Genomic DNA, 18,544 nt, shown 5'->3' with positions numbered 1-18,544 from the left:
AGAAATAAATAGAGAAAGCACATAGGGCACTTTGTTGGTGAAGGTCACAGTCATGATATCCAATTATTCGTAGCTGATTATGCTCTTTCAGCGCTTGAGGAGGATGAGGCCGAAATATGGTTCGTATATTTAGGCGCATCATCACATATGACAGGTAATAAGCATTGGTTCCGAAATTTTGAAGAAACTACTTGTGGAGCTAACATATATCTAGTGATGACAGAGGTTATCAGATCAAGGGGTACGGTGATATTCAGTGATGTTGCCTGATGGTAATATCATATATATTAAAAATTTGATGTATGTACCCAGGGTCAAGAAGAACTTGATCTTTGTTTCAATGATGGCAGATCAAGACTTGCAAGTCAAATTCTTCAGATCATACTGTGTCATAAAGGACAACAAGAAGGAACTCGTTGCATCAGTAGGGTGCATGGGAGGCTTGTATAGGTTTAATGTCAAGAGCATGCCACACTAAGCTCTAGCTTCAACAAGACTGATAGCCGAGAATATTTTTCATCAAAGTTTCAGTCATCTTAACCTATAAGATCTCATGCTGCTACAAAGAAAATGTATGGTTGATGGACTGCCTGCTTTTCAAAATGTTCATTTAGATTGTGATAGATTTGCATTAGGGAAAATGCATAGGGAAGAGTTTCCTTTGAATGCTGATAGGAAGAAAAGAGATATTCTAAAGCTTGTGCATATAGATATATGTGGTCCTATGCAGACTAGATCACTAGTTGGTGCATATTAGTTTCTACTCATTACTGATGATTGCACTAGATTATATTGGGTATATTTTATTAGAAAGAAGAGCCGGGCATTTCAATGCTTTAAATAATTCAATAATATGGTAGAGAAGCAGACAGGAAAATTCATTAAGATTCTCCGCTCTGATCAAGGGGAAGAATACAAATTGGGAGAGTTCATGAAATTTTGCAGGACTCATGGGATTATTCAATAGTTCACAGTACCTCACACTCCATAGTAGAATGGAGTTATATAATGCAAGAACATAACCCTTGTGGAGTGCGCACGAATTATGCTTCAAGTTAAGGGTCTATCTAATGGTTTTTGCGTTGAAGCCATTAACACTGCAGTATACTTGAAAAATAGGAGTCCAACTAAATGTCTCAATTTTAAAACTCCTTTTCAAGAATTTTATGGATATAAGCCTACAGTGAATCATTTAAGGGTTTTTGGGTCAAAAGCCTTTGTCCATATTCCCAAGGATGATAGGAAGGAGTTAGATCCAAAGGCCACGGAATGCATCTTTGTCGGATAATGCACTGAGTTTAAAGCTTATAAGTTGTTTAATCCTTTGACTCATAAAGGTTTTGCAAGTCGAGATGTGTTATTTCATGAGAAGACTGAGGAAGGAAATAAGGAGAAAACCTTGAAGAGTGGCACATTCCATTGCTGATGGAAGAGAGAAATGAGGAAAATCAGCGGCAACAACAACGAAAACAGCAACAACAACAAAAAGAGGAAGAGGCGGGTGATGTAATCAGTAAATCGATCCCACTAACGTTTGAAGCAAACAAATTTGAGGTGAGTCCATTATCGAGATTATCAGGTAGGCCGACTCAACTACCATCCATATTGAAAGACTATGCTTTAGTGTCAAACATTTTAAATGTTATAGAACCCAGAAATTATAAATCTGCTAGTCAATCTCATGAGTGGAGGGTCGTAATGAATGAAGAATTTGAATCTATAATAAGAAATAATACTTGGGAACTAGTTGAATTTCCTTAAGGAAAAATACCCATAGGTTGCAAGTGGCTTTACAAACCTAAATTTAATTCAAATGGGAGTATAGAAAATTTTAAAGCTAGATTGGTAGCAAAGGGTTATTCATAAAAACAAGGAAATGATTATGAATAAACCTTTGCTCCAGTATCCAAACTGAATACTAATAGAATCTTAATTGTTGTAGCTACAAAACATTAGTTGAAACTATGCCAATTAGATGTTAAGTCTATATTTCTAAATGGTGATTTAAAAGAAGAGGTTTATTTAATGCATCCTAAAGGGTTTGTTAAACAAGGGTAGGATCATTTAGTTTGTAGATTGAAAAAGGCCCTTTATGGTTTCAAACAGGCACCTAGGTCTTGGTGCGAGAAGATTGATTCATTTTTCTTACAGCATGGTTTTCATAGGAGTAAGAATGATCCAAATCTATATAGCATGTATGATGAATAGGGGAAGATAATTTTGATTTCCTTATATGTGGATGACATGATTATAATAGGTAATGTAGATGCATTAATCAAAGAAATCAAATTTGAGATGTCATAGGTTTTTGAGATGAAAGACCTCGGAAGTTTACATTATTGTCTAGGTCTGGAAGTGTGGAGAGACTCTAGGTAGACTTTCCTTACTACAGGGAAGTATGTCAGGGGGCTGCTAAAAAATTTCATAATGGAACAATGTAAGATAGCATCAGTACCTTTGAAGTACAACCTGCAATTGTGTAGTGACGATGGCTCTAAGGAGGTGGATGCCACTTTGTACAAGGTGATAGTTGGTAGCCTGATATATCTGACTACAACTACACCAGACTTAGCATACTCTGTTAGTGTGCTTAGAAGCGAGATTATGTCTAAACCTCTTGAATGTCATTGGGTTGCAACAAAAAGTTTGCTGAGGTATCTTCATGGTACTAGTGATTATGGCATTTTATACACTGATACATCTGATGTTACTTTAGCAGGGTTTTCAGACTCTGATTGGATAGGTAACCTAGATGATCAAAAATCTATCATGGGTTATGAATTCAGTGTTTCATCTGGGATCATAGAATGGAGCAGTAAAAAGCAGAGCAATGTGTCTTGATCTTCAGCTGAAGCCGAATACCAAACATTATGTGCAACAACATGTGAAGCTATCTGGTTGAGGAGGCTTCTCCATGATGCAGGAAAAGATTAGAAAGAAACGACCATCATCAATTGTGACAACCAGAGTTCCATTAAGCTACTCAATTTCACTTTGTATGAGAAAAGGTCTTAGTCAAAATAAATTTTTTATTGAATACTCTAAAACATGTGACAATATGGCTTATATTTTTACAAAGCCTCTTGGGAAAGTGAAGTTTGAATTGTTTAGGGGGGATGTTAGGACTTCAAGATAATCCTTTCTCCATTAATGGGGAGAGTTGAAAATAATTAATATTATATTGTATTAATGGAGAAATGGTTACTTGGTTGTAACGTAACTCCTTAAAGTAAGGATTAGTTCCTAGGTTGTAGGCATTTTTTCTCACCTCCCTATTCTTTTGAGATGTATTTATTGTCTCATCTTTGATTAATTGAATATGAGAGTGTATGCTCCAGCTTATGCATCCTCCAAGTGCAACTTGCTCACCTATGAGCTGGTGGTTAATTCAATTCTTTCTTTTATTTCCATATTTTCTAACATAATAATATTAATTCCTAATATGTATAATAATATATTGTGGTTTATAACCTTAGGGTTTGTAATATTAATCTTTGATTCGATATATTAATCATAGGATTTATAATATTGATCTAGTGCTTAATATTAATTATAGGGTTTATAATATTAATCCCTTTCATTTAGTATTGATCCCTTGGGTTTATTATTGATCCTACATTTTATAATATTAATCCCTTCGATATAAAACTGATCCTTTGGGTTTTATATTAATCCATTGCGCCCATATTACTAATAATGCCCCTCGTTTATAATATTGAAAATATATTGCATTTGTAATATTAATCCCTTTGGTTTATTGATATCTAGGGTTTATATTCCCTTAGCTTAAATATTAATCCATTGGGTTTATATATCAATCCTTGGGTTTAATATTAATCATAACGTTTCTAATATAAATTGTTGGTTTTAATATTAATCCCTTAGGTTTATTGATCTTTTGGGTTTAACCGTAATCCCTTGAGTTTATAATTCTTTGGTTTTGTAATATAAATCCTTTGGTTTTATTAATCGCTTGCGCTTATAATATTAATTTCCGGGTTTATTAATGCCTTGGTTTATAATATTAGTAATCCCTTGGGTTTATTAAGTTTCGTATATTAATTTTAAGTTTTATAATATTAATCTTAGGGTTTAATATTAATGTCTTTTGTTTAATAAAAATTCATTGGGTTTTTAATATTAATTCGTTGGGTTTATAATATTAATCCACCGGGTCTCTTAATCTCATGGTTTTAAACTAAAAATAATTGTTTCGGTTTATTAATCCCAAAAATGTATAAAATTAATCATTGTACTTTTAGTATTAATCCCTTAGATTTATAATATCAATCCATAATATGTATAATAATATATTATGGTTTATAATATTCAAGTTTATAATATTAATCTTTTTTAGATATATTAATCTTAGGGTTTATAATATTGATGTTACGATTTAATATTAATCTGTTGAGTTAATTAATCCCTTTGGTTTAGAATCTTATTTCTTGATTTTATACTATTGATCACTTTTGTTTATAATATTAAAAATTATTTTGGGTTATTAATATATTTTATAATGTCAATCCCTTAGGTTCATTGATTCCTTGAATGTTAATATTGAACCCTTAGATTTTATGATATTATTTCATTGGGTTAATTAATCCCTTTGGTTTGTAATATTGATACATCCAATTTATTTATCTTTTGGGTTTGATAGTTAATCCAGGTGAATCCAAAAGTACAAGTGGCCATGAAAATGGATCAAAAATCAAAGTCATCATATAAAACCAAACTAGAACTAGATCGTATTGCTCATCGCCTTTATTCAAACAATGCAAATGACACTCAAATCCGAGTTCGTATGGTCAGCTTATGGGTGGTCAAAGTTTTCGTCAAAATGGACAACTCACAGGCTTAAGGAGGAAACATATTGGATGAGACTAGGTGCACAGAATCCAGTCACCATACGGGCGAAATTATAGAATAGTTTATTTGTCTAAGAACCCTTAAATTCGGAAAAATTAAAAGAATATAGTTGGTTAGTGAAAAACCAAAAAGAATGTATTAATGGGGGGCAGCTACCACCCCCGCTCCACATTACATATATAGTGGTTGGGTCGGGGCCATGTGTCGTAGAGCCCACCCATAGACCAAAGTCAATGCCAAGACTAGTGGGGCTCGAATCCTTTGAAAGACTTAAAGCAGCCTCCAGTGTCTTGAGACTTTTTCTTGCTCGGTGCCACAATAGATTATGTTGACCGAGTTAATGATTAACTCAGAATCAGCTTCAATTATTATATTCTGGAGATTATCCTGCTTCAGGAATTCTAAACATTGCTCAAGTGCCATTAATTCCGCCATATTGTTTGTGGCTCTTCCCAAATGGAAATGGAAAATAAAAAGGATGTAGCCATTTTCATCCCTTAACACCCATCCAAAACCAGCAATACTAGGGTTTCCTTTTGAGACCCCATAAATGTTGCATTTCAAAAAACCCTGAGGGGAAGGATGCCAGTAATCTAGCTTATTGTCCAGTTTCATCACCTTCCTGTCCATGCCCTATGGTATAAGCCCCTGCATACCCAACTGAAGAAGTATCTGCATTTCAGTTTCTGAAGGTGGATTCTTTGGGGAAGTTTGCACTAAAGTACCTACCGTCTCCTTAAGTTGTCTTATGATCTGCTCAAAAATGCATTGGGAGGAACTTTTTTCATTTTTGAAGATTCTATTGTTCCTTTCTTTCTAGACATTCCATATTATGAAGCTTGGAGTTAAAGCCCAAGCTGAGCGAAGAAATTCATAATCAGAGAAGTTTCATCTCTAGTTATTTAGGGTATTGATAATGATTCCTTTGTCCCTGTGTATCTGTGGGAAAATTGTGGCAAAAGTATCCCACAACCTGGAGGTGAAAATGTGTTATGAAACCAGCTCAAGAAAAGATAGAAAAGAAAGATCAACGCCTTAGAATTCAGCCTCTTCGAGGGGGCAACCTCCTTTACATTACATAAATGAACAATTCTTGGATGATACAAATTACAAAACCTCCTTTCTATATATAGGAGTCTAAGGAGTCACAATATAATCCAGCCGACCTAACAATAATAATATAAAGCCACAAAAATAATAATAGAGGGATTCTATGGGCCACAGAAATAACAATATGTGGGTAATAGGGGCACAAAAATATAAATAAAGGGTATAACTACAATAGTAATGGGGTAATCACTAGTATTATAGGGACCCAACATGCCCCTCTCCTTCAAAAAAGTGTTGTCCTCAACGCTTGAGCAGTTTTGGATACTTCTGCATAAAATTCTCATCCTCCCATGTGGAATCTTCAGCGGATAAGTTCTTCCACTTGATAAGATACTCTGAAATTGATCGATTTCGTAGCTGTCGAGTTCTTGTTTCTGTGACTGCTTCCGGTTCCAATATAATTTTTCCTTCCTCGTCAAGTTCTGGCAATATTGTTTGAACTGGGAGCTTGTCACCTATAACCTTCTTTAAACATGAAACATGGAAAACTGGGTGCAATCGAGAAGCTGCAGGAAGCTCCAATTTGTATGCCATAGTACCAATCTTTTCCAACACCTTGTACGGACCATAATACTTTGGTGATAATTTATTATCCTTCTTAGCTTGCTTTAGGGACATTTGCTTATATGGTTGTAGCCGTAGGAATACCCAATCACCTACATCAAAACTTCTTTCACTGCGATGTTGATCTGCCTGTTGTTTCATTCTATTTTGTGCCAACACGAGGTTATCCTTTAAGAGTTGGAGGACTTGTTGTTGATGTTCGATGTGATGTTCCACTGCTTGAACCTTAGAATTTTCTCTTAAATATGATGTGATGATGGTGGTTGGTACCCATAAAGTGCCATAAATGGGGTCATTTTTGTTGCTGTATGGAAGGAAGTGTTATACCACCATTCAGCCAGAGGCAACCATTTGACCCATTGTGTCTGTTTATCAGATACAAAGCAACGAAGATATCCTTCCAAACATTTGTTTACTATCTCAGTTTGCCCATCAGATTGAGGATGATAAGATGAGCTATGAGCTAACTGAGTACCAAGACAAGAAAATAATTCTGTCCAAAAATTTCCAGTGAAAATGGGATCTCTGTCACTTACAATAATCTTTGGGTTTCCATGTAGCTTTTGAACTGTTTCCATAAATGCAGTAGAAACTGTACTGGCTTTAAATGGATGTGATAATGCACAAAAGTGTGCATACTTGGTAAGTCTGTCAACTACCACCATGATGACACTCTTTCCCTCAGACTTGGGTAAACCTGTGATAAAATCCATTGAAACCTCCTCCCAACGTTGGCTTGGAATGGATAAAGGTTGTAATAGACCTGGTGTCTTAATTGTTTCAACTTTATTTTGTTGGCAAACCAAACATTCCGCCACAAACTTTTGAATATTGATTTAAGGCCATCCCAAAAAAATTCCTTCTTAACCCTGTGGTAAGTTTTTAAAAATCCTGAGTGCCCTCCTAAGGGAGAAGTGTGCAATTCCATAAGAATCTTTTGTTTTAGCTGGGAATTCTTACAGAGGTATAAGCGATCTTTGTACCATAACGAATCATTTTTCCAGCTAAATGTATCAGAAGTACTTGAATCTTGTTGTAGCTTTCGAATAAGTGCCCACACTTCTTCGTCATTCTTCCATTCCTCCCTTGCTTCGTTTATCCAATCTGGTTGGATAATAGAAATGGCACACAACAATGCTTCCATATCCTCATCCTTTCTTGAGAGTGCATCTGCCACCACATTTTGCTTCCCTTTTTTGTAGATGATTTCAAAGTCATAACCCAACATCTTTGTGACCCACTTTTGTTGCTCTTCAGAGGATAATCTTTGTTCTAAAAAGTATTTAAGGCTATCATGATCCGTTTTTACCTTGAAGTGTCTTCCCATTAGGTAGGGTCGCCATTTCTTAAGTGCATGGAGTATTGCCAACATTTCCTTCTCATAAATAGCTTTGCTTAAAAACTTTCCCTTGATTGGACGACTTTCAAAAGCAATGGGTCTTTCATCTTGCATTAGAACAGCACCAATTCCATTTCCTGAAGCATCACATTCCACAATAAAGGTTTTTGTGAAGTCCGGCGTAGCTAAGACCGGTGCTTGGCACATTGCCTCTTTAAGATGTTTAAAGGCCTTTGTTGCTTCCGGAGTCCATGAAAATGAATCTTTCTTCAATAATGTTGTTAGAGGTGCTGCTATTCTCCCATAATTCTTAACAAACTTGCGATAATACCCTGTCAACCCAAGAAATCCTCGCAGATGCTTTATGGATGTGGGGATTTTCCATTCCTTAATGGCTTTAATTTTGCTAGGGTCTACCTTAACTCCTTCATGAGATACAATATGACCCAAATATTCCACCTCCTGGACTCCAAAGAAACATTTGGATCTTTTTGCATATAATTGTTTCTCCTCCAATAGTTGTAGCACCTTGTCAACATGTTCAACATGATCCTTCCAAGACTTGCTGTAGATTAGTATATCATCAAAAAATACTAACACAAATTTTCTAAGGAATGGTTTGAAAATTGAATTCATCAAACCTTGAAATGTTGAAGGTGCATTGGTAAGGCCAAAAGGCATGACCAAAAATTCATAATGACCCTCATGAGTTCTAAATGCCGTTTTCGGAATGTCTTCAATCTTCATTCTGATTTGATGATATCCCGAACGAAGATCCAACTTGGTGAAGTAAATTGATCCATGCAATTCATCCAGTAATTCATCAATGACAGGAATGGGGAACTTATCTTTAATAGTGAGCTTGTTGAGCTCCCTATAATCTGGACACATGCGCCATGATCCATCCTTCTTGTGCACCAATACTACTGGAGCTGAGAAAGAACTTTGACTCGGTTGAATTATACCAGCCTCTAGCATTTCTGCAACCATACGTTCAATTTCACTTTTTTGGACATATGGATATCTGTACGGCCTAATGTTTGGAGGAACACTTCCTGGAATCAGATGAATAGCATGATCATGATCACGCATAGGTGGGAGACCTTTGGGAGTCTCAAATACCTTGGAATGATTGTCCAGGACTTTTTGGAGATCTGGAGAAATAGATGATTCCAATGTGGAAACATCTAGCGAACATAATTGTGCAATTACACCTCTTTGCTCCTTTTTTAGAAGCTTTGTCATGCCATTAGAGCTGATTATCTTTCCTGGTTTCCCTGCAATACCCCTTAATTCAACTTCCTTTCCTTCCACAGAAAATTTCATGAAAAGTTCTTGAAAATTAAAAGCTATTGTACCCAAGGATTGTAGCCATTGGACTCCTAGTACAACATCAGCACCTCCCATTGGAATGGAAAGCATTGGGCTAGTCAATACATATTCTCCCATGGATAGCTTGATATTATGGCACTTTCCAGAACAATTTATTGTTCCTCCATTTGCAATCATCACTTGACACTCTGGTGCTGGATATAGGAAGCAATTCAATTCTTTTGCTACCCTACAATGAATAAAATTGTGGGTGCTTCCTGAATCAATCAACACTATTACCTTTTTCTTCTTGATTTGTCCTTCTATCTTGATGGTTTGAGGAGTGGTAATTCCCGCCAATGCATTACAAGATATGGTCGGATTTATTTGTTCTTCATCTAGGCTTTGTTCCTGGAATATATCCTCTTCTTTTGACCTTTCCTTCTCCTTTTCTTCTTCCTCTTCACAATCTATGTAGAATAATTTCTTCTCAGCACACTTATGACCTTTTGTGTATTTGCTATCACAATTGTAACAAAGCCCTTTTGCTCTTTTTTCTTCCAATTGTTGTGGTGTCAACCTTGTAGGTTGTGGAAGACTATGGGAAACAACACTTCCGTCTTTATAGTTGTGAATGGTATGCTTCCTAGTTGCCATAATTTTGCTTTCCATTTTTCTTGCTAACCTGAATGCCTTCTCTAATGAATCAGGTTCCCAAAGGCGCACATCATGTTGGATATTATCCTTTAAAGACCCTATGAACACATCAATCCTATGCTCCTCTGGAATATCTTTTACCCTTATGTTCAATTTTTGGAACTCCTCAATGTGCTCCATTATTGAACCCTTTTGTTTGAGACTTATCAATTGGCTAAAAAAAGTGTTGCTTTTTGTATCCTCATAATGTGCTATCAATTCTTCTGTAAAAATTGCCCAAGTGATAAATTGTTTACGAGAATAAAGCCATTGATACCATACAAACTGATTTGGTTCCAAATATAAAGTTGCCATACGTACCTTTTGTGTGTTTTGCACATTATTGAGATCGAAGAATTGCTCCATCTGTAATATCCATGTGGCGGGATCCTTGCCATCAAACTTCCTCATATCGATTTTTGGAACATGGTGAGTCTTCGATCCAACATTAGAGTCTATGGAATCATGATTAACATTTCTTTTGTTCTCATCATGAGTTTCCTTTAGTACTCTTTCACCCTTAGTGACCATTTCTTGTAGCAACTTATCCATCTTATCATCCATGCCATCAATTTTAGCGTCCATGCCATTCACCTTAGCTTCCATGCCATCCATCTTAGCTTCTACACCTTTCTTTAAAGCTTCCATCTTAGCTTCTACATCTTTCCTTAAACCATCCATTTTAGATTCTGTTGCTTTTTGTGCAAGTGACACTCGTTGCACTTGTTCTTGTAATTTTGATATATCATATAGCATTTCTTCTTCTTCTTCATGAGTCATGCTAGAGCTTTCAGGCTCCTTACTAGGTGTTTGCATTTTCTTTCCTCGGGGCATCAGTTACCGATAATAATTCTCTAATATGCCCTTTGAATTCCTTCAAAATAAATTTTCAAACCAAGCTTAAGCAAAAATTAAAGAAAATCTACACACCTTTTTTCACTTTGTAGGAGCTCGATATTGCCTCCGATGTATCTCTGTACTTTCTGATTATCTGGTTCTGAATTTGTGACCTGTAGTAGCCCTCTGTGTCCTCTTTCCAATGCCACAAGTCTGACCCAAATTGGATTCTCCAAGGAAGAGTTATGCGAAATCTCCCACAGTGACTTGATTATAGACTAGTTCAGTAGAGCGAACTTGTACGACGTGCCAAGTGTCACTGTTTCAACCTTTGACTCTGAAAAATATATAAAAGAAAACTATAGTCCGTCCTCTTTCTGTAACTTCTTACGAAATTTCAATCCGATGCTCAGAAAGAAAGTTATGACGATTTTCCCCAGGTCACCTGTTTTGAGTGTAATTCAGGAGTCTGCAAAAAGACCAACTTCCTCAGATCATATCTCCGAAAATATCGCGCAAAAAACTCTGAAATTCGGACCCAAGGTTCAGCGCGATTTCTTCTCAAATGGGTTGTTTTTGCGACTTCTGAAACGTTACAGAAAACAAGTTATAGCGAAAATGCCACTATGACCTATTTGGAGCAGCAAAACCCTAGAATCCCAAAGCTCTGATACCAAATGTTATGAAACCAGCTCAAGAAAAGATAGAAAAGAAAGATCAACGCCTTAGAATTCAGCCTCTTCGAGGGGGCAACCTCCTTTACATTACATAAATGAACAATTCTTGGATGATACAAATGACAAAACCTCCTTTCTATATATAGGAGTCTAAGGAGTCACAATATAATCCAGCCGACCTAACAATAATAATATAAAGCCACAAAAATAATAATAGAGGGATTCTATGGGGCACAGAAATAACAATATGTGGGTAATAGGGGCACAAAAATATAAATAAGGGGTATAACTACAATAGTAATCGGGTAATCACTAGTATTATAGGGACCCAACAAAATGCAATTATTGAGAAGGTTCTCCATTGTTTCCTCTTGGGCTTCACAGAGTTGGCATCTAAAAGGTCCCAGGACACCCCTCTTCCGAATCTTTTCCCAAGTCAGAATTTTCTTATGATGTATCAGCCACATGAAGAGTTTGATTTTCACCCATCCTTGATGTCTCCATAGGTTCTGCCAAACCCTGCCCGGTACATTGGAATCCAGCTCTAGGATTATGCACTTTGCCTCCTTAAGATTGAAGGTACCTTCATTATTGTTGCCGCATCTAAGTTGGTCATACCCCTCTGAAACTAGAATTTTCCTTTGGTCCAACATTGTCAGAAGTGCATCAACTTTTGCTTTAAAGGGGATATCATCCCTGTATTCTATATTCTTCTAGGTTCTCCATTTTCCTTCACTATTGGTTTGATCCCAAAAATATTTTACCCTCAGTAACCCTTTGGTATCAGTTTCTTTCTTGAGGTCCAAAAATTCGTCTCTTAATAGTGTAGGTTCTTGTTGCCATTTATCCTCCCAAAACAAAGCAAGATCTCCCTCTCTGATTTCCCAGAAGTTATTTTTTTGCACTAAGCCTCTATTCTCCCAGGCTTTATTCCATATGTAGGAGCCTTTTATGATGCCAATCATCCTTATGTGATCATCATCTTGCCAATTGTTGGCATATTTTTCCTTCCAAATACTAGCCCATTGAGCCTTTGGATCTTTTACCCAATGCCACCATAATGTTGCCCCTAAGACTTTGCTTAGTACTTCCAAATCATCCAATCCAAGACCTCCACGGTTTTTAGGTTTGAAAATCTTATCCCAAGCTACCAAGGTCCATTTCCTTCTCTCCTCCCCCTTACCCCAAATAAAATCTCTTTGAATGGTTCTAAATTGTTGCAAAACTCCTTTTGGAGCTGGAAGGGGTAAAAGCATGAAGACGGGGATTGATTGAAGTACAGCTTTTGTAAGCACCAACCGGCCTGTCAAGTTTAAAGATCTAATAGTCCATTTCTGGGTTTTATCCTGCATCTTATTAATCACCATCTCCCAAATGCTCTTGTGCAAAGGTTTATCAATTAGAGGAACTCCCAATTATTTTGAAGGAAGGACATCCCTTTGAAAGCCCAAAATTTTAGAGATATCCCTCTGGATAGAAATATTAGTATTAAAGAAAAAGATCTTAGATTTGGAGAGATTTACCTCCATACCTATAGCCATGGCAAAGTCACACATGATTTGTTTATAGGCTAGTGCTTCTTTGACCATGGGGATACCCTGCAGCATAGTGTCATCAACAAATTGTTGATGGGTCAAAGCCTGTCCAGTCTCAGTGAGTTGGAAACCCTTGATGTTACCCACTTCTTTCGCATGCTTGATAGACCGACCAAGTCCTTCCATCATGAGGATAAAGAGAAAGGGAGAGAGCGGATCTCCCTACGTGAGGCCTCTTGAAGGAGTAAAAGTCTTGGAAGGAGAACCATTAACCAGAATTGAAAATCTAGAAGAAGTTACCACGGCCATAACCCATCTTACCCAGTTATGGTCAAATCCAAAGGTTAGAAGGACCTTCCTGATATAGGTCCAATTCAACTTATCATAAGCTTTGGCTAGGTCCAATTGCATAATCATTCCCACCTTCCTATTGCTTAACAATGAATGCACCACCTCATGCGCTTGAATGATGTTATTGAGAATTTGTCTACCCTCCACATAACCTGATTGCTCCCCAGAAACTAGAGTAGGAAGAAGGGGTTTGAGTCTATTGGCAATAACTTTGGATATTATCTTGTACACCACATTGCACAAAGCTATGGGTCTAAACATGTCTGGAGTCTGAGCATTGTCCTGTTTGGGGATCAAGGAGATGAAGGAAGTATTGAGCACCTTCAAAATGGTTCTATTCATCCTGGAGTCCTCCACTACATTCAGAATATCTTGTTTAACAATGTTCCAACAAGCTTTAAAGAAATCCACATTGAAACCATCAGGGCCTAGCACTTTACCATTCTGCATTTCTTTGATGACCTCACTAACCTCCTCTTCAGTCACTAGCCTATTGAGATTGAAATTATCCTCTCTTGTTACTAGCCTAGGTATATGCCTTGTTAAGTCCCTGATAAAATGAGCTCTATCTGAAATGGTCTCCTCTGCTATACCTCGAAAGTGCTGAACTAACACAGTTTCTATATCTTCATCGGTAATTAGTAGATGACCTCCGATGTCCTTAATCGAAGAGATCCTATTTGAGATCTGTTCGCCATGGTGGATTTGTGGAAAAATCTAGTGTTTCACTCACCTTCTTTTAGCCATTGAACTCTAGATTTTTGTCTCCAAAATATTTCCTCTTGTTTACATAAGTTCTCCTAGTCTTGATGATGTTTGGTGACTTGATCATTTATGACTCTATCAAATCCATCCATGATAAGCGCTTGATTGAGTTCCTGCATTTTATCTTCAGCAACTTTTTTCAGTTCAAAAATATTTCCAAATTCATTCTTGTTCCAATGTTTGAGTCCGAGCTTGATGTGCGTTAGTCTTTTGTGTAGAATAAACATTCTTGTACCCTGAATATGAAAATCTTCTATCCACCATTTTGCAATGTTGCTGATAAAATCTTGGCGGGTGAGCCAGATATTCTCAAATCTAAAAGGTCTATTCTTGGGGTGCCAATGCCCTGAACCTCAAGTTGTACAGGTCAATGGTCTGAGCCTCCAAAAGGGAGAATTCTCACTATCATTTCCTTGTTGATGAGCATAAGGTCCTCTGAGATTATGAATCTGTCTAAATTTATGGCGACTTGAGACTCTCCTCCTCTCTTATTGTTCCATGTAAAGAGGCCATTACTCATATCAGTGTCAACTAGCTTCATATTGTCTATAAAAGTTTGAAATGCTATAGAGTCTTTGCTTAAAGTTCTTGTTCCCCCTTTTTTTTTCCGAAAGTGATTTGATCATGTTGAAGTCCCCACCCATGATCCATGGTACTCCTACATGTCTATCTCTTAGTTCCACAAGAGAATCTAGAAACCTGAGTTTATCATCCAGTCTTTGGGGGCCATAAACATTTGTAACCAGATAAGTCTCCCTATCTCCCACAGGCTGAATAACCACTAATAAATAATTCCTAGATGCCTCAACATCTATTATGCCAATCTTTTGGGGGTTCCAAAGAGTGAGTATGCCTCCTGCTGTATTATCTACTTTGACTTCTATAAACTCATATTTATTGAGCCATTTGCTGTATATTTCTTTTATTTTCTGAATGGAACATTTAGTTCCCTGGATAAAGATCATTTCCAAAGCTTCTTGTTTCATTCTATTGCTAAGTATTGTTAGTTTTCTTTTAGTACCTAGACCTCTGATATTCCAAGATGTGAACTTCATTATGAAAGATTTGTAAAGGAGTAGTTGGTTAGGTCTTTCATCTTACCTGAATCTATCATTAGCTTTCTACATTCAATCAATAACTCATTCTGCATTTTTCTACCTCTTTTCCTGGATTTCTAGGAGCTAATCCTGGTGTGGTTTTCATAGTTTTCACACCTTCATTTCCCTGCCTTTCATTGTTTCTTTTCCTGTCCAACCCTTTAGCCTAAGTTTTCCATAGGAACAACTGTTGTACTCTGTTGAACTCTTCTTGAGGTAGTGAGTCTACCCCTCCCATGGTCCCCTGTTTCAAGAACCCTTCCAGATCTAGGTGTTCTCTATCAAGAATATCTTGCAGTTCATGATCCTCCATTTCCATCTCACTCTAGGTCATTTCTTGGTCCATTGCCAGTTCTCCATCACTCATCTTAGTCTCTTTCTGTTTATTAATGTCCTGTGTTTTCCCACTATTTTCTTCTTTCTCCTTCTCCCCTGGGCTGCCTTCCATTACCTGATCTACCTTTGTTATCTCTTCCTCTTCTTCTAGTACTTGGAACCTGTTTAGACTAGCCTGTTGCCCTTCTGTTTGATGTTTCTTTGGCCCCCTTTTGCCCCCTTTTCGTCTATATCCCACTTTGTGAAAGCTTTTAGTGTCTTTCACTGTGGTAGCTTTACTTTTTTTCTCTATTTTACTGAGAGGGCAGTCTCTAAATAGGTGCCCATGCTCATGGCACCTGCGACATCTGAAAGAAATATGTTCATAATCTACATTTTGCACCCATTCTTCATCAAAAACTTCCAATATGACCTCATCCGGTAGAGCTCCAAAGAGATCCATCTCCACACATATTCGTGCGAAGGAAGTATATTTTCCCCTTCTAGTGGCCTCAGATGCTTTGACAAAATGCACTAATTTGTTTCCTATAGCAGATAATGATTTAGTTTGCCAGTAATCAAGAGGTAGGGAATAGAGTCTTACCCAAACCAGGACTGAAGTGAAAGTCTCTCGCTTCAGGAAAAAATTCATCATCCAAGGCCGCATGTAGAGGCCCGCAACTGCATCGAAGTAGGGCCCTGCTTCAAACACCCTGTCTTTCTCCTCAATATTTGTAAAGACCATAGTGAAGAAACCCTTTGACCCAAGATGTAGGTCTATGCCTCCTTTTGGTTTCCAATGGTATTTAATCCATGCTTGTAGTGCCTTTTCTGTGGGCCATAATCCCATGAATTTACAAATGATAACATAGGTCTGCATGTGGTCCTTGTGCGCCTGCAGAGCATGATCATTTAAAACTACTCTGGGTGTGACCTCAGCCTTGGGTTTACATGGCCCCTTTTGCGTTTTGTTTTCTGCTTCCTATTTCTTGTCTTCTTCCTCATTTTCTTTTGTTCTATTGTCCTCCCTTGTTTTGGTTAAATCATGTTCCTCTTCAATGTTCCTTTTCCCTTCTCCTGAAGGACATTTGGTAGTTTCTATTGGTTTCTTACCTCGATTGGCCACAACCTGATTGTAGGAGGGAGTGGAGCTCCCCCCTTTGCGCCCCTCCATGGAGTTCAACGCTTGCAGAAGCTTGAAACCCTAGCTCTTCTTCCTCAAAACCTCTGCTCCTTGTTATCCAAGCCCCTTTCTCTTGGTGAACATCTTCATTTACCAACCAGATCATCCATAAATCTTAGAATTTGGTACATGGATTCCTCCTCTCGAACACTTGGAAAGAAAGGAGTAATTTCAATATCAGCATTAATCTTAACTTTAATATCAATATTATTGTTAAATCTAAATCTAAATCTAAATATTAATATTAATATTGATTATATATCTAAATATTATATCAATATTAATTATATTAATCTAACTATTAATATATTATGTTATATTAAATAATGTGGTATATTATAATATTAATAAATATATTATTATAAATTATAATAATTATAATAATTATACTCATCTAAATATTATATTAATATTAATATTAATAAAAATAAATACTATATTAATGTTAATTATTTCAATACTAGTATCAATATGAGTGTTAAATCTAATATCAATATTAATATTAATAGTAGTATTAAATCTAATATTAAACATCTATATAGATTTGTCAACCTCATTTACTATTGTGGTTGTGTATATGATTGATATACGTCTATAATTATTTATCAACCACATTTATTAATGTGATTGTGTGAGTGAATATCTTAATATAAATTTATTTTCTAAAGACAGAACTTAATGTCAATTAAATAAATTATATTATTTGTTCTTAATGATTAACTTGCATATATATATTCAATTTCTCTCATCTCTATTTGTATTATGATTAGTCTTATTAATATGGTTTGAGGGTAATTATATTGAACTACTAAGTTATAGATATAGATATAATTATAATTATATGTTTAAATTATTGACTCTTCATAATCAATTTCATCTTACATATCCCCAAAGAGATGTAAATCAACACAAATTATAAATTATTACTCCGCATTTACCAAATATTAAGAAGAAACAAATGTTTCAAAGTGGAACTTTTTGTCCAAAGTGTAAAATAAGAAAAAAACGATGTTTGTACTTTGAAAGATTTGATTCCTTTGTATGGATATACGCTCCATATATATAATCATAACATTATTTTTTGCTAAATATTATTTTATACGATTGAAATATTTTATGTAAGATGCACATTGATATTTTTTATTTATTCTTAATATAATTATATTTTTTCCTTCTTTACGTATTTTTTTTTACAATTTTTTATATATAAAGTAGGTGTTGAAATATAACAGCTAACATGGATATTGAAATAGAATGTAATATTAATTTTCATATATGTGTGTGTGTGTGCGTGTCAATTCTATATTAAGCACATTTTCAATATCAATAATATTTTTGTTAAAATTAATTAAATATTTATATTTATTTTTGTTATTTATTATAACTTATAATATATTTTTAATATAGTGACTATTTTATTTTGAACTAAAAAATGTTAAATATAAGGCAAACTCGAAGGAATTTCAATATATAAATATTAAAACTATTAAAAATTATATTTTTAGTTTGGTTTATTATTAAAAAAAATTATAAACAATTATAAAAATGCATATTTTTGGATAAATTTAATATTTAGCTTTTAATAAAAATTGAACTATAATCAAAATAATATTCGGTATTATGAGAATAAATTTATAACTCTTAAAAAAAATCTACGAACCATAATTATTAAAAACATGTACTATTGATATGTAATTGTAAATTTGAAGATTTTTAACAATTTGTCAGTGAAAATTATATATGTTTTGGGTAGAGGATAAATTTACTAAACACATAAAACAAGTGAATTTAACCACAACTTACATCCAAACAAAGATAAAATTAGCATATTTGAAACACATAACACAAAACATGATAAAGGAGTTCACCCCTCTCTTGGGCTACATCCCCTGGTC

This window comes from Pinus tabuliformis, chromosome 3_1 (assembly GCF_031772625.1).
Source record: "Pinus tabuliformis cultivar Carrire ecotype Pingquan chromosome 3_1, CPIR1, whole genome shotgun sequence".
NCBI lineage: Eukaryota > Viridiplantae > Streptophyta > Pinopsida > Pinales > Pinaceae > Pinus > Pinus tabuliformis.
This window is presented reverse-complemented; position numbering follows the sequence as displayed.